The 25,290-nt window shown below is 32.4% G+C and overlaps 1 long non-coding RNA gene across 3 annotated transcripts in view; it reads left to right on the top strand.

Annotated features, from left to right (window-relative positions):
• LOC114124853 (uncharacterized) overlaps positions 1-25,290 on the top strand; it is a 69,050-nt gene that overhangs the window by 14,476 nt on the left and 29,284 nt on the right. For all 3 annotated transcript variants that reach the window (XR_007604394.1, XR_007604393.1, XR_007604392.1), the window contains exon 2: positions 6,664-6,801. This is a non-coding gene — a long non-coding RNA (uncharacterized LOC114124853). The remainder of the gene's footprint in view (positions 1-6,663; positions 6,802-25,290) is intronic.

Below are 25,290 nucleotides of genomic sequence, written 5' to 3' on the forward strand. Positions count from 1 at the left end.
AAAAAAAAAAAAAAAAGAAAAAAAATGTCTTATGGTTTAAAAATAATTATTTTAACATAATCCTTTATGAATATTGTTCATAGAAAGTTACATGGAATAATATTTTTTTTAACAAAAGTGGTCAATATATAATATATAGGATAAAATAATTAATTCTCATTTTCCATAAATAACTAGCGTGGACGCAATCCTTTATAAAATTATTATTTTAAATATAAACTACGCTGTATAATGTATGTAGGACGAAGACCATCATCGGTAGTCTTAAACACGAATATATTCTTTAAAATTGAAACGAATTTTAAAGTGTTGAGATTTATGTGTCGTGGCTTTGCAGCTGTGCTCGCGTGTGACTGACCGATATAATATTATATGCGTAATGGGACGTGCTATATATATATATTATTATTATACTACGCACTCGCGACACGAGAATGTGATGTTTAAGTGACAAGTGAAATGTCATTTTCTAGTAGGCCATATTTACACATATATACACATATTATAGTATTATATATATATGTGTATGCGTTGAGACGATATATGACGTTTGTGAGCGTTATCCTTGCGAACGGTGTCGGACTAATGACGTGTGTCGTGTATGTGTTAGTAATATATATATACATACATATACGACGTGGAGAGGTTTGAGGTTGGTAAAAGACGGCGAAACGCTTCTCCGTATTTTGTGTGGGTGGAGAAGTGGTCGAGGGTTGAAGGCAGGCGGGTTGAAAAGCACACCCTAAGTAAATGGAAGTAGCTGCCACCGCCGCCGCCGCGTGCTGACCGAAACTAGACAGAGAGTGATGTCGGACAGCAGCGAGCCAACCCTCGTTTGCAAATGCCTCCGCCGGACCTTTGTGCTCGCCCGCCGCCGCCACACAGTGATTTATGATCCCCAGCAACTTTCCTTTTCTGCAGACCTTTTTAATGGTTATATATTCCTCCTACTCCTTCGCCGTATACTTATACAACGACTACTCTGCAGCTGGTGTATACATAGTGCACCCGCTCACACACAAACACTATATATATTATATATAATATATTATACACGGTCCGGCCGCTAAAACTTATTATTATTGTTATTGCGAAAACTTACTTTTCACTTTATTTTATACATATATATATATATAATATATACACACATGTAAATATATTTTATGTGCACATAAAAAAATCGATAAGTTCCCCTTTGCCCACGAGTGAGACAACAACTAATCGGCACTCGCCCGAGCGTATAAACTCGACGCATCAGCTTTTATGCAAATGCAGCATATAATATTATCTATTATTATTTACATATTTTATTTAAAGCTAATATAAAGATAGTTGCAAAATGTTCATATATATTATATATGTTCACAACATTGTTTATCGATAAGATCGTATAATTTAATTCAACAAAATAAATGATTACAATTGATACGTTTTTCTGTAATCATGTGTGTAATATGTCTGATTGTATAATATAACATGTATAGAGTTGAATAATTTCGAATTTAAATGAAGTTTATTTTAAATTGGCAATAGTTTAATTATTACTTAAAGTGTCGAATAATTTTTATTTGTAAATACATTTTTCATTCAAACTCTATAAATTTAATCTGTCTAAAATAATGGACAATTACAATGTACTTGTAATTAAAATAAACAAAATAATTAAGTATACGATTTTTGAGTATATATTATATTATGATTTTTAACATAATGTAATATGTCTTGTGACCATTCATAAATTTTTCTTTAAAGAATCATTTAAGTTGTACATAGAAATACATAAAAAAATACTTACGAGACAATTATAACAAATTACATTTATAAAAATAAAAATAATATGTGTATTTAGTTTAATTATTCATACTTATACCTACTACAATAATATGATTTAATATAAATAACTATTTATATATTTTGTTCATGAACATAGCTTATTTATATTTTATTACTGTTACTACTTACTTTAATAAGTTTCTAGGAAAAATCGAGACTATATTATTGTTTTATAAAACTAAATTATAAAATCGACTGCTTAAATACTTAAATATAATATCATTTTTGTCCATATATGATTTTCTCAATTTCATTTTTGAACGATCATTTTTCCATTTAGTTTGAAAATCGTAATATGTATAAATATTTAATGTGACTAGGATTCATATATAAATTATACGTCCATCTCAATATCATTTCCTTTTCTTGTAACATTTTTTTATCAATGCACATTTAGGTTTAAAGCTGCAATTAGGGTTTATACTTTAATAATAAAAATCTTTTCGGAAAAAAAAACATGGAATATTTTCCTTAGCTTTCGGTACCCATAAACTTTTTATCAATCAAACCAGAGTTACGGATTCATTTTTACCCCCCTTGAGCCAGTATTAATAATAAATTCGTTGGAGTTTCCGTTATGTCATGTCTACGCGTCATTAGGGTAAAGCTATATATACATTATACGTGGGGTCCCGCGATTGAAATTTGTACGTAATAGTATATTAAATTACTATTACAATCTGTCCTATGCGCGTACAAAGTACATTGGCTATAAAGTTTTATACACGTATATATTCATGTTAAAAAAACAGACTTCTAAGTTCTGACAAGACCTTATATTATTATATTGTAATTAATTAAAATTATTACAATATTAATAAACCTAACTGAACTGTAACAATGCACTTAATGGCTAATACAATTGTAACTTGTAGAATTCACAATCATGAAAAAAAATATACAAAATAAATGTTTATCGAATTTCGCTATAGGTATACTCAGTAGGAATAAATATGAATCATTACATAGGCTATAAAAGTCAGTATATTCATGCTTAAAAATAAAAAACAATATTTTTGTATCATATATTATATATTATTAGAAAATTATATGTATAATGACAAAGAACTACTCTATTTTATATTTTTAATTTCTAATAAAAATTTGCTGTAGGCAACACATGGAAGTAATTAAATAATGGCTTGAACCATACCTACTACAACTATATATATTATACCTATTCAATTTATACAGCTTGTTCTGGTATTATTTTGTATAGGTATAAAATGTATATATTAATATATTTATAACTTTTTATTATATTATAATCGAGGATGTTAAAGGGGACAATCTGAATAACCATGACTTGGTTGACAAGGATGAAGGGGGTCAAATCTTTTGGGTCACGTTGACGTGTGCCAATCGCCGCGCATATTTTGTTGTATATGCTGTGGAGGTATAAGTACATAGGCATACCGGTTGTCTGTGACAATGCTTATAATATCCATATCATAAATTATAATAATAATTCGTTTTTCATTTATACTAACCTAAACATACCTATCTATTTATATTATAATATAATATTATATATTTACTATAGACATTGTTTCATTCTTATAGCGGTATAACATATTCCTTTCTCGGCGGTTGAGATTAGTTGAGGCGATCATACGATTACTTGGATTAAGTTTATATTATATATGTTAATGTATTTTTTTAGACACATGATATGTATATTTTAATTACAAGTATATACGTTAAATTACCTGTATATGAACGTTATATATACGTTACCTATATATGAATTTGAAAGTACAATAATACAAAATAACAATCATATACCTTTCATTAGCGTAATTAGTGAGATTCCTACAAAAACTTTATATTACATTATTATTTTAAGTACGATTTTGGTTAACACAAAAAAAACTACGCACAACGCACTACAGCTTATCAATTCAATGTGATTTTATTCTTAAAAAAAATTTTGTATAAGTCCAACGTCGTGATTTGGTGGATTTTTTTAATGGGATACCTGTTATATATTTAGGAAAACTGATATACAGTATATCTTGTGCTCAATCGCATCCACAGCTATAGAAACATTTTTTTAAAGTTTTTATTTTGTGTTCTTTAGCTTTTGCGTTAATTGATCCACTCTGGTAATTTCAATATATTTGACAGTTCATTAAATTATACAAAAAAGTAAAATCGTAATTTTATCGATAAAAAACCAAATGAAATGTTGTTATAAATCTATTATATTTGAATATTATTAATGTTAATAATAAAATATTGAAAGAGTATAATAAAAATAATTTATTGGTAAATTTTAAGTTAACGTTTACCGTTTAAAACAAAATTATAATAACAAATATTGAGATAAAAGGTTATTTTCATGTTTTTTACTATCTTTCAATGACAGATTTTCAATAATAATTTTCAATATTATTATCTATCGGATGATACATATATAACAATATAATAACAATACGATGTCGTATAGTTGATGGTAATACAGTTACTATATATAAGTAATAATCAATTTAAACACCTCTATAAGCTGCTGCAAGAAAAGTATTATCTATACTTGAGTTATAAAATAGACCCCCTAGTATATGATAATTAGTACCTATGTACCTAACCCTCTCACTCGATGTCAAAGAATCGAGAAGTCTCTCGACGTAAACGTAACTATAAAAATCGTCGTCTTATTGTTTCAAAAGGTAATTTATACTTGTAAAATTTGGGTATAGAAAAAAAAACAATATCCTGCAGACAATCGCGCGTATCGTAACGGTTAAATATTATACTGATCGTATTCGCGATGTCTAAAAATATCGTTGGTCGTCAATAACCCAATCTGACCGTGTGTGTGTGTTTATCTATTTATATAAAAAAAAAAAAATAATAATAATAAGGAAATGAAAAACCGACCTACGCGTTTCGTTCGCCATGTCGGTGCGCGTCGGCGGATTGGCTATACATATCGTAGTTATTATATTACTGCTGCAGTTATAATACTCATAATAATATATAGAACATACAACGTATATGCTGCTCGCCGTATATATATATAATAATAGTGTAATATGGGATAATACACTGCCGGACTTGTGGCGGGTATGGAAAGAGAGAATATGAGAAAAGGCGGAGGATAGAGTGAGAGCAAATAAACAAAACGCGAAACACAAACATTCGCGCTCTGCGATGTGTGTACGTGTGTGTGTGTGAGCGAGGGAATAACTTTTGAAGCGGTTTTTGGATGTTGTCGGCACAGGGTGGTGGTGGTGGTGGCAGTGGGGGTGGCGGCGGCCCCGATGATATACGACCGTGTGGCGGCGGCGGCGGCGGTACAACCGGACGGACGGACGGCCGGCCAGAGGTTACTAATGGACGATCGCGCTGCCGGCGGCGGGGGTTCGGGGGAACATGGCCGCCCACCAGCCGCCTTCCGATGTTTAATAAACTACCCCCTACTACCCCTCGCCCGGAGCGTACGGCTCGTTCGCCCCGGCGGCGGTGGCTTCCAGTCCAGATATCCCGTTATTTATTATATCGTGCCCGGTCTCGGGGTTTTCATATATATATATATATATATTATATATAAATGCGTGTGTATAATAATAATAATATTATATATATATAACGGCAATTTTCCTTATTTTCACGCTCCCCCGCGTTCATTGTCTGCCGCCTTCTTATTCGCGGGCGCGAGAGACGCAATGTACGGCACAATATTATGTGCGTATATATTGTATAACCGGCAAAACAGAACGGGCGACGAAAAACATTTAGTCGCCGTGGTGGCATTAGTCAAGACCTGCAAGGTTGACGATTACGGGTTATTATTAATATATAATATTAATTATTATCATAATATTATATAATATGATTGAGTGCGAGCGCACGGTCACTACCTTAGAATAATGCCGCTAACGTCATTGTGATATGTATTTTTCTTCGTCGACTGCGAGCAGTTCGCGATCTTCCACTCGTTTTTGCCGCCGTTATATTATTATTATTATTATTAGTTATGCGGTAAACGCGAAATCTATTTTAATGCCACGCAGATCTCGACCCGCGGACAGGCCAGCTTTAATAATATAACACATAGGTATAGGTAGGGTAAACGCAACAGCAACATTCGTTTTAAAAAAACAACAGTTTAAACTTTAAATTGGTGTTAATATTAAGTCCGAGTATAAATTTATCCACTTCTTAATATTATAATGTATTTATTATTTGCTGCTTGTGTTTTTATAAAGAAAAAAAAACTAAAAGGACGTATTATAGATACCTATCCACAATTACGATAAATCTGAGGACAGAATATTGAAGTTAATTAGTAAATTATTTGTTATTATTAATTTATACCTGGAGTAATTTTTAATCGAAACAACGATATTGTGATTAATATAATATTATATTAACTATACATATATTATATGCTTGTACGGATAATGTCCTTTCAAGCAAGCATAAATTATAAAAATTAATAAACCAAACGTTATTATACATTATTGTGTAATAAAATTGAGTAAATACTATATACCATAATTCATAAGTATACTTATCCCGTCTATAATATTTATACTATACGTATAAATAAATAACTATACCTGTATGTCTGTAAAAATAATTGTTAAAATCATAATCATTTCACTGCACAATTGATGGTTATACTATTTTTTACGTATAATACAAAACATTGTATTTCAGACTACGGATATAGTCTGCAATGTAATTTTAATTAGCGAGTTTTAAACTTTTATACAATTGTAACACCGAACAATCTCAATAAGAATATATTTATGAGTAGTAAATAATACTCGTTATAATTATTATTATCATTATAAATAATTTATAAATATTTTTTTAATATAGGAAGCAGAGTTAAAGCTAAGATTAATGCAGTTTCAATTGAAGATAATATTTTAATCAAAATATAAAGATTATAATTTGTTCGAGATCGGGCACACTACTCGACCGACTACTACATTGGGGTAGCTGCCAGCTACACAGGTAATTATTGCTTATGGTTGAAAATATAATAAAATATTTTTAAATGTCAACGTTTAATAAATAAAATCGTTAAAAAATGAGTAATAATGAACAGTAATTACTTAAAAAAGTTGTCGAAAAAATCTAAGTATTTGTATTTAAGAAAAAAACCATATAATATATAGGTATATAATATAAATATATTATTAAGCAATAAGCACCCATAAATAACCATATAATATATTATATATACATATTGTAAATAACTATATTACATAATATAATATATGAGTACAAAGTTGTTATTTTTGTTAATATATCAAATTTAAAAATGTAAAAATAATTACAAACAAGATTAACAATAGTAGTGTAGTGAAAGAAAAATGTTGAGTAATTATTTAATTTTAAGAATAATAAAATTATCAAAATTCGCTAAATATATTATATAATGTATATTATCTATAATTAATAAGCACGTATATTATATTATATCCATATTCTATTTATCAGTAAACATAGTACGTATATTATTATTTTTTTTAGTCCTAGGGTAGGCATCGTATTGTGATATCGCATTACTCTATTCCATACCCCTTTTATATAGGTACTATACATATCCCATATTTACATATATATACCTATGTGTCCTATATACATTCCACAATGAAGGGTTGCTCTGGGTATATGTGTATTTAAATGAACCCTGCAATATTGGGTCGAAGGTTGTATAATATGACTTTGTAACTTCTAATTGTTTATTTTCTTAGTAATGACGAGTAGGACGAGTAGGTATATAATACAAGACAAACAGTAATAGGTACACTACAATTAACTATATAATACATTATATATTATTTAATTAATGCAATAACGTAATGTAGCTATAAACTGCATGTATGCACTAATAAAAATTAGTGCAACATTATGTTTAAAATACTTATTTTAAGGGACGAATTCGCTTAATCTTATCTCAGTGTACATTCATTAAGGTCAAATTCTTGTTGTGTGACTTTCAAAACTTACCGTAGTAATGGGCTTATATACTGTTTTAATGCTTCAAATGGTTACACGAAGTAGTGTAAATGCATAATACCAGTTGTGATGTCAAGATTTAAAGTTATGAAGTCAAATATAAGAGCCTTTATATATTAGGGTTTATATTATGTTTTTAATTTAGATTTACCGCAACCATATAATAGAAACATAATTCATAGAAATTATTAAAATATTTAACAGTAATTATAGTTGTATTAATTTAACTACGAATATGTGATATTATTTACTGGGTAAATCATTTGTATAATATCACTTGAAATTACAAATTACGATTATAATAATACTATGAATAATTATAATGATGGTATTTTTGATGGAGTTGATAATAATTAAAGAAAAAAAATACGATGGTTTTTTTTTTTAAAAACGAACAACATTACCAGAAATTATATTTTTTTTTTTTTTTTTTTAATAAGTAAATTGAACGTAGAGTGGCTTAATTAAGGGATAAAAAAAATACTTTAAAAGATAATTTTAAAGCAGATATAACAGTTCTTAATTCAAAACCACGCCGTATTCTTTTATAGTACCCAATAATACAATTTACATATTATCTATTTTAAATCTTTTAGTTTTAAATATTTATATTATATTTCAATAACATAATTTAAAATAGAAAATAATAAAATCAATTAAAATCAAGTACGCATAATTTATTAATTTGATTGTCCATGTAACTATGTACATTACAGTATTTTTTAAATGTACGTATACCAATCTCGTATCTGTAATATAAAATAATAAATAAGTGTATTATACAATTTACTCAAACTTTGGTGCGTTTTATGACTGAGATATATATAGATGCAGATGTACGCCTTTTAAATTAAATCGTTTAGTAATCGAGCCGCAATATAGAAGACGTGAAACAAATAGTGTTTTTATTATACGAAAATCTCCTTAAGTTCTAAACTTAAAAACTTCTGTTCAATATATTTTACTGTAAGTGTGAGCATATATATATATATATATTTACGAAAACTTGCAACTTTTTGATTCTGAATTAATTTAAGAAAAAAGTTTACCCGACAATAATATAACTAACTAAACAATATCAATTTAACAAGTTATTTTTACGATGTAATTTTATTAACAACTTTAAAATTGATGTCGTTTTATAAATTTTAAGGGTGATGAATTTGCATATTATAGTATACATATATATATATATATGGATGTAATAACATTACCGATATTAATAATATTGTTGTATATTTTAATTATTCTAAGTTGAAAAAGTCACAATGAGTGACTATATAAAATTATATATATCTATAAATGAATATTGGTGTAATACAATTATTCTTTAGTTTGTCCATATTTCAAAAATAAATTATAAATTTAAAAGTGAGTGTCAACAACAAAAAGACTAAAAAAATAAAACGATTTTTACATTTAGCGTCCCGCATGCAAATTTATACGGAAAAAATAAACCGTGACAATCTCTCTCTATATATGGGCCCTAGCACAAAAATCGCTTTGAATGCTTCACTACTTTTTCTTTATTATTATTTTTTTTTAAAGTTATTCGACCGATCATCACGTAAATAACTCGTACAGTGTGTACTCACACACACACACACAATTAAACTCTGTCGAGGGAGTCGACTGCATTAATTAAACGTCGTCAGAGTTGAAATCGTTGTAGTTGTCGTGCATATATAATATATATATATACACACAGTCAGACCACTGTGAGCTGGCGGTAAGGAGGTAGATGTGGAGGAGAAGGGACTGTCCGTTAGTACACGACGGCGGTGACGGCGGTCGAGTATACATATAATATATATATATGTATGTTCGTGAGTTGGGAACAGTGGAGACGAGAGGACTGCAAAGGACCGAGAGTGGCCCAAGGGTTAGGCGCACAGCGGTGTCGTAGCACTGCTGCCGCAGGGTTGTATTTACAAGGGTAGTGGTAGGGCGAGAGGAAAGCGTGCAAAAGACGAAGAGTGGACTATATACGCGCGCCGGCAGAGCGGACCGGGCAGAGGCTGGGGACATCCGAGGGATTACTCTGATTTTAAGGGATTGGTTTTCGGGATTTGCCGACGACACAAAAGGACGGCAACGCTTAATTGGATGTCCTTTGGGTTTATTGATTTTACTATCGCCGCCACCGTCACCGCCGACCCTCGCTCTCACTCTCTCTCTCTTTCTCTCTCGCTCACTCTCTTTCTCTCTCTATCACGTTCTACACCACGTCCCGAACACGAATATAAATATACATGTATATATATATATATATATATAGTCCTCAGCGCTCTCCCCCGACGCAGTCTGTCCGTCCGTCCATCCGTCCGACCGTATCTCTCATGCTGCTCGGTCGCGCGTGCCACGTCCGGTCGGCCGTCGACGGTAGCCGTTAAGTTCCCAAAGGTCCGCCGGGGGACTCTTTCATTTACATAATGCCCATCACACGCCCCTCCACGCCGTACTGCCGTCTCGATCCACCGAAGTTATCCGCACTCATATACCTCGCTCATATATACAATATATATATAATGCTATAACTTTACACAGACTTATACGCGTATATATACGTGTATAAATATACACGACCGGACGCGACGGCCGCAAGGGACAAAGATAACGACGGTGGCGACGACGACGTGGGTGAGCAAGGGATGAGCGAGTGGTCGCTCGGGGGGGGGGGGGGTGAAAAGGGAAATTGGAAAACATTCGAGTGACGTTTTCCAAGATGGCCGGCGGCGGCCCCTTGACCCGCCGCACACACTGTACCACGGCGAGGATGAGACGAGCGCGCGCGTTTCTCGCTCTGACTCACCGAGCAACAATGATTTATTACGAAACGCCACGGCCACAGCCGCCAGTCTTCTCTCCTCTTTTTGTCTCTGTATATGTGTGTGTGTGTGTGTGTGTGTGTGTGTGTGTGTGTGTGGGTGTGTGTCAACCGAGTTCGCTTTACCTCTATACCGCTTGTCCGTCACACGCGGTCCAAAAACACAGTCCACCCACATCCCCATCGTTCCACAGTCCGGCATACACACACACACACACGTAATTCGGGTAATGTATAGGTTTACAAAGCCGCCGCAGAAGATTCCTACTGTTCGGCAACGCGCGACATAAGAACGATTTCCGTGTAGTATTGGGTGGGTGATGGATGACTGGCGGGCAAGGTGATCGCTCGTGATGGGGTCCGTGCTGTCGTGTAGAGGTAAAGTCGTACATACCGCAGGAAGGGACTTCCTCGAGAGATTCCGATTTCACCTACGCTAGACAGTCGAGGGGATCGAACTGATTAAAAATGTCTCGCGAGTCTTGTCAATATTGTTGTGTACTGCATACACATTTTTTTGGTATGGATAAAAATATGTGTATGTATGACATTAGTAATTGGAATTTTCATTTGTTTTTTCTTTCCGTTAGTCGAAATCCTGTATAATGCTTTTATTCTTTTATATTATATATTAATATATTGTATATGTTTTCTCACTTTTAAGCAAATGATGCACATTTCAAGTATTATAATACGTTTTTAAGTCAAAAAATAAAATATATTTAACTTTTAACGATTTAACGAGTATATACTTAGGTTTTTTTAAGTATGGTAGAGTTTTATTTGGTATCATGCATATTATTATACAGTTTATGCAACGCTCTAAACATATTATTTCCGTTTTACTCGTAATATTAAAACAATTAAATGTTCCAAAAATTATGCGGAAAATAATATATTATTATATATGACATTATTTAGATATACTGAATAGACATTATTATCAAAACAATTTTGGTTTTATAACAATTGTTATAATCTATATTATGTCGGTACGTATACTATTTTATATAGTTTAACTTGTTTTACATATACCAAGTGATTAGCGGAAGATTGATCGACTACCTATAGTATTTGTTTCTTGAATAGTTTATGTGTCACCCAAAATTCCGAAAATAGTTAATTTTGTGAATTGAAGAGCTGTAAAGTATTAATTTATTGAAGCTATAAAAAATGTTAAATATAATTTAGATAAGAAACTGACTAGAAAACACAACGATTTTAGTATGTAAATATAACAAATATAAAACGCCTTGAGTTCGTTAAGAAATAATGATAGGTACAAAAATAATATAAAAGATATATTTGTATATTATGTTTTAATATAAAAACAAAGTATAATTTTATAAATTACATTAAGAAAAATGTCGATAAAAAATAACAAATTATTACTCAACTGTAGTAGCTATAATATATATTAATACTGTACCTATGTATTTCATAAAAAAACACTCAAACTATAATAAATCCATTGTTTTTTGATAATTACGATTTTTTAAACTACTTTATATTTTAAATTTTTATATTAATTAAAATTAATTAGTCTTTACATGTGCATTATGCATAATTTATTATATCAATGCATTTTTCTACTTGACCTCATAAATATAAGACATTATATACAAAACTTTCTTCGAAACTTTGTACACGTCATAGATATTTACAATTTAAGTACATGACATTTTCAAATATAGTTTATTTCTATAAACAAACACATTTGATTGTCATGTTGCCACGTTTAGTACTGTAGTGTGTACCTACAATTATAATACGTAACCGCGATTCTTGGTATGTATAAAAATTTTTATAACTTAATTTGTTTAAAAGTACCTACATTTTTTTAAAGTAATCGTATTTTTTTCGTTTTTACATTTTATTTTATTTCATTTTTATCTTCCTCCGGTTTGACGACAAGAAAGACTACAGAGAAAACCCGATAGCAAAAGGTCCAATGACAGTACTGTTAATGCACATTAATATCTTTGATTTATGATATTGGGCTTTGAAAAGCAGTATAGTATAGTTCGATAAAGTCGAACAATTTTCACGGTTAAATAAATAGGGCACGATTTATTATTACAACGGAATACCCTTTTGGTGGCCGTTCGCAGGGAGAGGGGCAAGTAGATTTGATGCTGGTTTTTCTGTTCCTGTGCGATACGCCACCACCACCGCCGCCGCCACCGTTCACACGATCTCGCGGGGTAACCGAGTTAGGTTCTCTGTATAAAATATATAGCCCCTTCCGCCGCCGAGTCCGTTCATCAATATAAAAACGTTATCGAGTTTTCGGGGGAAAATGGCCGCACCGGGACACTGCTAAGTCCATCGGTTCGTTGCATGCCATAAATTTTGCGCACACGGTCCTTCCACGCACCGAAACAGTTACCCACCATTGATCATGTATTTCTACTCAAATTTGAAGAAAGAAAAAATAAATAGTTTTTATTAGCGGGAAAAAAACGAAATCGACATTTTTTTTTTTATGGGGAGTTTTTGATACACGATATTATTTATGTATGTGCATATTATGTACATATGCTATATATATGTATATGAATACAACTAGGTATATAATATAACTGTATGTACACGATGATAATATTTTTTACTAATATTATTATATTATACAATGTAGCTCACGATATGAACCGAAACGGATACTACTACAGCCCGGTCATATATTAATCATTGCAATTTATATTACATACGTAATGTGTATTTTAGATTTGTACGTAATTCGATTTGGCCGAGTTAAATTAAATAAATATAGTATTAATGGTCTTTCATTTTTTTTTTTTTTTACGAAACGCGTCAAAAAGTCCATAAACAAAATGGACATAATATGTCGAGTACAATGTACAATTTATGGTACTATTTCCGGGATACATTTTAAATTTAATTTAAAAGTCGTTAAACTACTGTCAACCCTTTTGTACATAAGGCATGTGCAGCATTTTTACTATAATACTCATTATGGTTATTCGATTAAACACAAAATGTAGTTATCGTTGCTATATTATATTATTATATCATAAAATTCATAACGATGATTGCGATTTTTACATTATTGAGAACTTAAATTAAATAACATATAACTGCACTAGCCGCAGTGGTCGGAAACCTTTTTGTACTCTCGGTACATATTTACAAATTAAAAAGTCAAAAATAATTTTATAATCTCAAATTATTTACTTTGAAAGAAAAAATACTGTTTTACCTGTTTTTATATCATTATAAAAAAAAAAATATAACCGATAAAACAAATAAAGTTCAATCGTATTTATACGATATGATTATATTTTGTTATGATATACAAGCCGGTTGCCTGCCACTGATTATTAATATAGTATTACATAGTAAATCGATTTTTTTTGTACTTGAAACGCATTAATATCATTACGGGTTGTGAATGTGGATGATTTTTTTTTTTTTGAAATATTAAATACACATTATTATTATTATTATTATTATTATTATTATTGACGATATTATAATATTATATATACCTACCTACCTCTGTAATAGAAGGAAAGAGATAAAATCCTTCGTCGCTATTCGTGTGCATCAGCGACATCGGCCGCTCACAATATTATATATTCAAGCGTTTCAATTAATGTTAATTGTGGACATTGATTTTGTACGCGCGGAGGGTCTTCGCGAGCGCGAGTTAAAACAAAACTTTCACTTCAGCTTTCCGTTCAAAGTTAAATCTGCTGCGTTCGGTAGTTCTCTGAAAACACAGTACCTATATATACATTTATAATAATATATATAGGGTCGATTAGGGTAAATATTGAAATCACCTTATAACTTGGCTAAGCCGGCCAAGCGTTCTGGGGGAAAGGGTTGCCGATATTTACCTTACCCCCGACAAAGTCGACTTTGAAAATGTATAGGTATACGACGTGTGCGTTATATTGAACACTCGCGTGCACTCACTCATACACGGCGCGCAGACAGCACACTGCATGTGTTGCACAATTATTCTCCTTGTGTTATTCGCAAGTAAATACTCGATTTACTGATAAATAATAACGTTGGATTAATACTTAGTCGGCCGACGTAATTGTTTGACTGTTTACTCCAATAATATGCACGCGTATTATTACAAAATCACATCCGATAAAGCATGCGACTCGTTATAAAATCGGTGACGGCGATATAGCATATTATGATCTCATAACGGTCATCCTTTTCGCGAGTTTTGTAACGAAAAATGTCGATTCCTTCGTGACTTATATTGAAGTGTATACGGAAATAGGTATGACAGTGTCGATAAAAAAAAAGGTTCATCTCCGTATATAAACACACATTATTCACCACGGTAAAACCTATACCTCTACTGCACCGCGTGTATAATACGTAAGCCCGTTGGAATATTATTCTTTCACCTACATAATATACGTACGTGTACAATATATATACGCACATATATGCGTACAAATATACTCCTCGTCGTCACGCCTAACCCTTTGGCCAAACAATACACGGTTGTTGACCCCCCCTGGGAATTTTTTTTTCCGCCGAATAAAGGGCGTAATTGCACAAAAGACCATTTATTTATTTCCGTTTTTTCGTGCGGGGATCTATTAAAAAAAATTACTCATTGTCGGCGCCGCTAAATAGAGGCGGTCTGTTTCCATCATAAGGAATCCACCGTCGGTCCTGCTGCAGTATGTGTGTGTTGGGTATGCACTCACGCGTGTGTGCGCTTCTGCGTAGGTATACGGAGACGGATTGAATTTTCGTTCTATTATACGAATTTTAACCTCCTTTTTGACAGGTATAAAATACCCACACGGGATAACGGTTTTCGAACAGGTAATCCTTTCGCGTTAAGGGCTGCCAATTAAACACAACACAAAACCACACTATACGCACATAATATAGGTAATGTACAACCGATTCGATGACATTGTTTCCGCCGCGTCGATCCACTCCACTCCGCTTAAATAATATAATGTATATAGGTAGAATGTATATGTAGGACGTGTAAGTATACCACTGTACACGCCGTATGCCGCGATTGATTTCTCTCGAGCATAGACGAACGCAAAATATTATCGAAATATTATGATAAGCTTAATGCTGCAGATATCGTATTTATTGTGCTAGATAGTGCAATACATCAGGTCCAGACTTACTATCGCTTTTTTTTTTTTTAAACTGAAACGTTTTTAAGAAAAAGCATTCGTTGGGTAGGTATCATATTTTTCTTCAATTATTAATACACTGAAGTGGCGTCCACGGGCGGTTACAATAACGCCGTACAACATATATTTATTCGATGTACTCACATTTTATTGTCTTGTTCGTTTTTTTTTTGTACCGTATAGGTGTGCAGTTACATTGTTTAAACGGGAAATATAAAAAAAATTATTATTACACACACATATATATATATATATATATATTTAGTATATTATTGTATAATAATAACTACAGTGGAGTAACAAAAGTTTTTCCATGAACCATAAATTATACATACCAAAATATCAACAACAACAACAACAACTGTTGAATGATGACGTTTCCTCGGGCAACATGTGTGATGGGAAACTCTTTGTTTGCCCCGATGAACTTTTCTCCACGTATTATTCTCTACTGCATTAATTTACATAATATTCGCCGAGAATTAGAAGATTTTACAACTATGTGTGGTTATAATATACCTATAATACGCATATACTATATAATATGTAATATACATTTTATTCGGTGAAAGTGTATGGCACAAAACTTACACAGGTATATTGCTACTATTTTATACATAGATAAAGCGGAGGAGATTGATTATACATAGATAGGTATTTGTTTTAAAACGTATATTTACATATTTTAATATACGCTTGGACAGCGAATAGCGATAAAGATCAGGAACTTATTGCTGAAATGGTAATTTAATGACGATAAAATATGTATAGAACAATATTGAAACTAAAAAAAAAAAAACTATAAAAGGAAAAAATTAATTAACAGTTGTATAAATTTGACACGTAAATTTGTTTAAACGGTGGAGCTCGTATTGTACTAAAGCATATTATATATATTTAGCCGAAAATCAATCACTCGTTTTGTATTTGTTTTCACAATTATTTGATGTGCTACAAGTGACCTATCGTTATGGTTACTAATTTATATAAATCTAATTTACCTAAAATATTTAAACACGGCCAATAAAACGTTATAATTAGATACGATAAATCATTCCTTCGTGTAAACCGTAATTAAGTATTGTACACTCTTTTTTTTTTTTTATTGATTATGACAATTAATTTATTTCACTTGATTTCACGTCTACTAATTACCATAAGAACTCGTCTGTTTTACGAATCAGTTGTACGGAGCAAATAACGTTGTCGGTCTTGATTTATTTATGGGGGCTCTTGAAGTCTTTGAGAAAAACTACTTATTAACTTTTTTTTTTTTTTTAATTTTAAACACCAGTAGCGCGTGTTGCTTGCCGCTGGTGTAAATTACGCTATTGTAAAACTCATTACTCATTTTGTCTAAAGAGGTGGGTTTTTAATCCATCGATTAAACGACGAATAAATAACATCAAATAATTACGTTGGAAGTATTGTTAATCAAATAGCTATGAAAACCACGGTCGTTTAAACTAGAATAAAAACAATACCGCGCGTACACGTTAATATCGTAGTATAGCTGTCGTCAAATCGTAATTATTATTTGTATACGGCGATGCGAACTTAACACGTTTTGTAAAATAGTTTTTAATTACGATTCCGTCTACCTACCTATATAATAGTATTACAAAGTCACGTATCGCTGTGCACAGTTCTGAAAATTGACAATAGAAATGCAATTACCACATGAACGAATAATAAATTGTAAGACGTCGCTACCTCGTCATCAAGTGCAATATATAATATAGTTATAATAACTTTTAAATATATATATATTGTATATCTAAAAAGTGGTAAGTGATATTATAGGCACCTGTGCGTCTGCGCAGTAAAACTTACCGTCACTTTGCATAACTCCAGAGCGAGCGTAATTAAAATCGAAAACTCATGCAATGAGTAATGCTAATCTATAAGACGTATCGTGACGTATTAAATCATTATTTATTTTATCGTTTTTCACATTGATATAATAATAATTGTTATACGGTATCATTGCTTTAGTACGTATACCTATGTGTACATTGCGTCCTGTAATAATAATATTACATAAAACGACAAAAAGTAACAAGGACGGGGCGACGATAGGACGCGACTGCGGCGAGGAGGTGGGAACCGGAAGTGCGTGTGTGTGTTGACGAAGTCGTGGAAGGGATGCGTGAGGAACGACGGTCGGATCGGGGAGAGAAAAAGTGTAGAAGAAGTGAGGAAACACTGCGAGAGAAGAAACGACAGTGGCGACCGTGTATGCGGCGAGGGGGTGGAAGCGGTATATACTGTACCGATGGTGGTAGTGTTGTAGCGGTGACTCCACCCCCGCCGCCTTGTCTTCCCACCCCGTGGTGGTTTTTGTGTTCCCTCGACGGCGGCGGCTATTGATTATTTGAAGAGGTCAGCCGCTTGTCCAGGAAAACTCCGACATTTGCACGCGGCCCACCCCAGCCCGCGACCGTCCCCTCTCGCCGCGTCCTCGTCGTCGCCAAAGGGGTCCGACTGCTAAACAATGCGACACCGCAGACACGGCGGCACGAACGCGCACACCGCCGACCCCCGCCACCCGCGCGGACCGCCCCGGTGGCCAGAATCGTACCCCTCCACCCACGCACCCACACACACACTCTTCGAACCACCCCTCGCCGAACATCTTTTGTCCGCAGCATCTCAAACGCCTTGCCGTTGCATTTCCTCTTCCACTCCCCACCATATAGGTATATATATGTATAATATGTGCATGTAATGCACTAACACGAGACATTCCCATTATATATGATATGGTATATTATATATATATTGCGTCCATCGGAATACACACACACAAATCCGTATTATACACGGTCACGTATATATAGGTGCTCTCCACGTCAGACCGGATATGCCGCAGGAAGTGCGGTCCGTTTACCGGACGTTTACCGCCGTCGATATCACCCATCCGCCTACCTATACACCGGGTAGCAACCTTTGCATCACGCCCCTTATCGCTCGCTAACCACAGCTAGACAACGACTATACATAATATAGACATTGAGTCGTCAGCATTTTTTCCTCGTTTAAAACTGGTTCGTCCAAAACGTGCTAATGTTAACTTATTATTATTATGTTAATACAAAATTATGATTGTAGGAACTACGTAATATTTTTACAATTTAATACGACGATCATGACGAACTGGGCGGGAAAAACAATGCTAATTTTAACGCATACGAAAAATTTAAAATCGAAATATTGTTAATCACGCAGTGCAAATTAATAGATAATTATAATAAAATTATAATTTCGTCTCCACTGACAATCCTATCATATAATAGAAATATTCGTTGTTACTAATTGAGAGGAAATTGTAATATGTTTTAAAAAAAATATTCAAACTTAATGTTATTTAAATTTTTTAACTTTATTAACAAATTACTTACAATTACCTAAAGGATTTGATTTACTTACATTTGATAAATTAAACTAAATGTAATATCTACGAATTAAATATTGAAAGCTAAAAGTTTGATTTTGATGTGGTTTATCATATTATTATATAAACGACACTATTAAAAAAAAAAAAAACGTATTTCGACTACTCTTATACCTATTTTAATGTTTTGATTATCATTTAATATATTCTCGAGATGTTATCTTGAATAATGCGACAAACAGTATTAAAAAAAAAAATCAATTTTCTCGGAAACAAAAAAAAAAGTAAACAATATAAAGACTAACCTTGGAGTTTCCAATTTGTAACACAAATATGCGACCAACATTTTAACAACTTTTTATTCACATAGCTATCATGACTCGAATTAAAAAATAATAATATTACATCAAAGTGTGTTCGAAGTTCGATTCCCCGAGACACGCATCTCGAATTTATAACAGACGTAAAATATTATATGGCTGGTTAACTTAGACAACAGTATATAACTGCAGTATTAAAATCATTCGAATCATAATAATATAATATAAGTGCAGTATTAGTATTAAAACAATTAGATTATTATGCCTACGATCACAATATTCATGTAGCTAGTATGATATTATTGTTATTCTTTAACGACGACCGTCTTAATGGTTCTAAATACATCTTATTATTAAACGTCCGATCTCGCCTACTCGTAGTAATTAAAATTTAAAAGTATAATTATATTAGTGGCAGACACAATAGTATTAAAAACGACAATGATGCTTAAGAAATTAATTTCGCTTACATAGTACTAATAAACTATATAATATGAGCATTGCTTAAACATTCATGAATTATTAAACCAAAATATAGCTAAATAAAAATAAAATAATAGTTATATAGACTAGAATTTATTAACGAAACCTGAGTTATCTATTTCTGTATGGTTATTATTCATAGAAAAACAATAATTTAGAAAAAAATTAAATATAGAATATTTCGTCTATTATATGTAGGGCACATAATGATATGTATATCGTACTCCATTTATCTATTTTTCTGAATACCATAATATAATTATTCGAGCATCGCATAATATTATAAAACAAATAACTTGATGATATTAAAAAATATATATTTCTATTGAGGATTGACAATTTTGTTTTGTAAATCGGTTAAAAAAAAAATATATGGTAATTATAGTACGTCGTTCAGGCGACCTTAGACTGTTCTGTGGTTCTAATAATGACAAGAAACTCCACGGATTCGACTCGTTAGATATCCATATAAATTTTATTCAAACTATGTAAGTGTAGGTATTCTAATCATTAAGCTCCTAATGACGACGACGACGACGACGATAACGTCGGTACCTTAATTTAATGTACAATGTAAGTATACTCATACACGCGGACGCAGAGCGCGTGTCGCGTTTAACAAGACACTCTTTCCGCCGGTACGATCTTAATATTAATATTATGTTTAATTATTAATTGAGACGAACATCATCAGCGGATACGGTTGTCGCCATCCGTCCGATAAGAATAATAATTATTATTTATTATATTATCAATCTCACGCGTTGCACAATAATATTATACCGTCGAGAAGTTCAAGTACGCGTGTATTTCGACTGTTTCGAGTCACAAAATCGACACGGCCGTCGTAATAAGCGGCTTAAGCGGCTAGCCGTAATTATTAAATCGTGCATATTTAATCGTTATAAACAATTGTAGTAATATTGGCCGCATGACCGCGGTTTTTCAAGCCGTTGCCTAGATAATTATGTCATCAGTGTAAACCGAATTGTATGTAAATAAAAATATCTAGGTATGAAAAATAAAAAAAATGGATAATCTGAGATAAATAATTAACAAGAAAAATCGTTTCGATAATATTTTAAATTTTATTTCTGTATAGGTAGTAGCGATTTTATTTTTTACGTCGAGAGTTGTTTATTTATCGAAACATTTTTATTTCGTAGTCTTTTAGTTATTTTATGTAGGCAATAAATATTGTATTACCTACGTACATAATGTGTTATTTTAGTTGTTTTGTATCTATAGTATATATAATGTTTGTTTTTGAAAATTTGAATGGCCAATAGTATTTACGATTGTACGCATTTAAACATATATGTATATGTTTAATTATTACATTTATAGCAAAAATACTATTTTACAAAGTACCTAAATGATAGTCTTAAATAATTTTCTGTTTATAATGTATAATATTATGGTACAATGTATGGTTACATTCCGTCCATTATTTATACATAAACATTTTAAGTATCATATTTTAGTTTTATCTCGATCAAATTTTGTTTATGTTCGTACAACACTGAATACTAACTATCATTATATAAAAAACGTCATCGATTCCACACGCCATGAAGATTCACGTACATGCTATACTTTTGCATTGTAATTATTTTTGGTTTTTAACATTAACTTCGAGTCATAAGTAAGATACACGCTATCCAACGTCATCGTATTATTACATGATTTAAATAAATCATTATATTTTGCAATATTTTCATAGGAATTAATATTTATGGAAAACATTTATTTCATTTCCCAGACTTGACTCCCACATACAGGATTATAGAACGAACCTAATAATATTATTATAATTATGTCAACAAACGAACACGGCGGCCAGTTAATTCGACGCCAAAGTCTGTAGTTCACGGGTCAGAGCGTTTGAAATGCCGTAGCCAGTCGCATATAATAATATAATATATTATTGTGACGGTGTATATATTACATCACTGCAGGTGTTCGATGATCCGAATATGGGTCGACGTTCGTTTGAATAATACGAAATAAAAAAAAAAACAAGGGAAGACTACGGAAAGAAAGATAAAACGTATAAATTATCTCAAAACCGCCAACACATATTATATTGTAATATATATTATATAGCGTGCACGCGAATGCAGTTTTGTGTTCATATCATTTTTTTTTTTTTTTTTTTTAATCTAAATATAGTAAAGGTGTTAATAAAAAAATTATCTTGATAATACATAATACGATTAAAAAAAAAAAAATTATTATATCAATAGATAAATGTGAAATATTATAACTAACTTAGCCCAACAGTGCGCAGCAGTCATCGGTCGACTGCAATTTTTAGTATAAACTACTCGCGATGTACCTCGTACAATAATATATAAGATTTCAATAAGACCGAAGAGGAGTAGCTATCGAATAAGACCTAAGAGTTTAATTCGTGGTCCGGACCCGACAGGATTTATTATAACGTTCTAGGATTGAAAGGTTTCGGTTTATTTTTTGTACGTTTTGTAAAAGCAAAAATTATTTAATTTTAACGGCACGTGTCGCTTTTGGTTTGTTTGTATTTTTTTTTTTAACGTCACGATTATTTCTTTGATCAATATGATTTCGCAATAGTGTTTTATGACAGTGCGTTAAGTAAAGAAAAGATTGAATATCGAAAGAAAAAACGTCGCTTAACTTAAATTAGAAATTACACGCGCCACCGACGGTATAAGTCGATCGAGGTTTATTGTACTATTTAACTAAGTATAATGTTTATTATTTTTAAAATATAAAATCGACCAATGTTTTATACAATATTCGTACAAAATCGTACTGCGCGAGGAAAATAAACGGTCTTGAAGTTAGCGATTTCGTTTTTTTTTTATTTTTATCGGATAACGCCGACGGCTGCTGTTAAACGGCGGGAAACAATCAATCGATATCGTTTTGATAGTGACTAAGAGAAAAAAAAAATTAAAAACGAAACAAAAAATAAATAAATAAATAAATAAAAATAATAACCACTACTATAATAACGGCGTATCGGGCTCATAAATATTATTATAGAGACGTCGTTATCTGTTGCCGTCGATTATAATATTATTGCCGACGTCGCCGTCGAACGGTATTTATAATATGCTATATACATATTATTATCGTGTACACGACGTTATGTCAGATGTAAGAGGGCGGCGGACGTACAATTAAAAATTAAAATCTGTTACGCGCCGCGAAAGTGTTGGGGTGCGATAACTCGACGGAAAAATACACCAACCCCTTGTCGGCGGCGGCATTTGCCGACGACGTGTCGAAACGCACGATGAGTTGCCTAATTTACCCCCGAAATATCGGCTTGTTCAACGCACGCACGCCACGACTGTCGTCGCCCGCGTAAATGAAATATTAACGTAATAACATGTTATTATACGAGAGGGTTGTTGCGTCTCCTCCTCCCTTAAGGTCATTAGTATATTACACCTAGACGATATCGATATTTTTTCTTTCGTTTTTACATTCATCAAATCATTTTACGGTGTTCACGACGAGAGCAACAGCTCGCCGCTTTTATCAAACAGTAGAATGAGCTTTTTATAATAAAAACTCTTTAACTACAACAATCAGGCAGTTGATTACGTTATTATACGTTTTCTTATTTGATTTATGCGATTGCGAAGAAAAAAATGTATCAACACGTTTTTACAAAAATAAATCTGATTTCTTACAATAATACGTTTTTTTTTTCATATTAATGACTATACCTACTTACTACATTCTACTAATTACAGATATTTGATCGCTTAAATGTATTACATATAAATAATGAGCGCGTATAATATTAATTTGATGTTTGCAAAAATCAGCTCCAGTAAACACTGAATCAAATTAAATAATTTTCGATTAGTCAAAACGCAAAAATCCACTAAAACAATGTTGTTCAAAGGTTTTAAAGACTTATTATAATACCGTATTTATGTCACAAAAGAAATGTATAGTACGTATACGATAGGTAACTTCCCTATAAAACTTTCGCGTATTGTGGAAAAAAGATTATTAACAACGCGTACTTAGAAAACTAATATCGCACAAAAACAAAACAATCGATAACAGTATTACTTATTACACAATATCATAATATATATCAGGTTAACGATCTAAACGTCATATCGACTGTCATAAAAGATTATCCGCACGACGTACGTTCAAATTATTCACTGGGTACTAAAAAACACAGAAAACAACGCAATACCAATCATATTATTTATCGGTATACGACGTCCGACTACCGTTGATTCACGAGCGTACAATAATACATAACTTTTCTGCCGATGATAATAATTAATCTTCGCGCTAAACTGCACTGTAACACGTCGGCGACCGCCATACATCTTACACTCGTTAAACATAAAATATATATTATAATACCTACACTATAATATGGTACTTAAAACGTATCACCGACGACGGTTTGAAAAAAAAAGCGATATTCGAGCGACGGTCGCAGAGGAAACTTTTTTCTCGGTCACTCCCAAAATAATATTATGACTATAATATGATGGGTATGCGATTATTATAATGACGACGACAACGACGACGAATACTTATAATATTTTCGAAACGTTTTTCGGTACCCTGCTCGTCTGCGTATAAAATAATAATATATAATGTAGTCGGTTTATACATGATAATATTATATGTGTACAGCGCAAAGTATATACGCGGGCTATCGCGCGCCTGTCTGTGCGTCTGTGCGAGCGTACATATATTAAATTTCTAAAGGCAAAAGTATGCACGTGTGTCTGAGAGTTGTTCCCCTCTATTGTCGAGTGTCTGCGGGAGGGGAAAAAAATGAAAGGCAATACCGTATATACGGACGGTGTATGTAGTCGTCGTCGCATTGCAATTTAATATCGCCGGGTTTTCATATAAACCCTTGTTAAGGCGAATCCGTCATTTTCGTCGCCGGAAAGACTAAAAAACGCGAGTAGTACATTTTTGTAATAATAATAATAATAATAATAATAATAACAGCAAAAAAAAAATGAAAAATGAAAAAGGAAGAAAAATAGAGACCGTCTCTCCGTTACGCGTCGTCTTTGTGGCCATGCGCGCGCTCCACGACGTCTTGATATTGCGATATTCGTCTGCCAGCCGGAAGACATTGCGGAAAGTGCCCAGGTATATAAGACGTATATGTGTATGTGTGTGTGTGTGTGTGTGTGTGTGTGTGTGTGTGTGTGTGTGTGTGTGTGTGGTTTAATGAGAATATTATATTACATATTACACGGAATATGATTTTTAAAGGGCAAATAATATTATACTACTCTCGGAGAACAA

The sequence above is a fragment of the Aphis gossypii genome, chromosome 2, assembly GCF_020184175.1.
Source record: "Aphis gossypii isolate Hap1 chromosome 2, ASM2018417v2, whole genome shotgun sequence".
In the NCBI taxonomy this organism is placed as follows: Eukaryota; Metazoa; Arthropoda; class Insecta; order Hemiptera; family Aphididae; genus Aphis; species Aphis gossypii.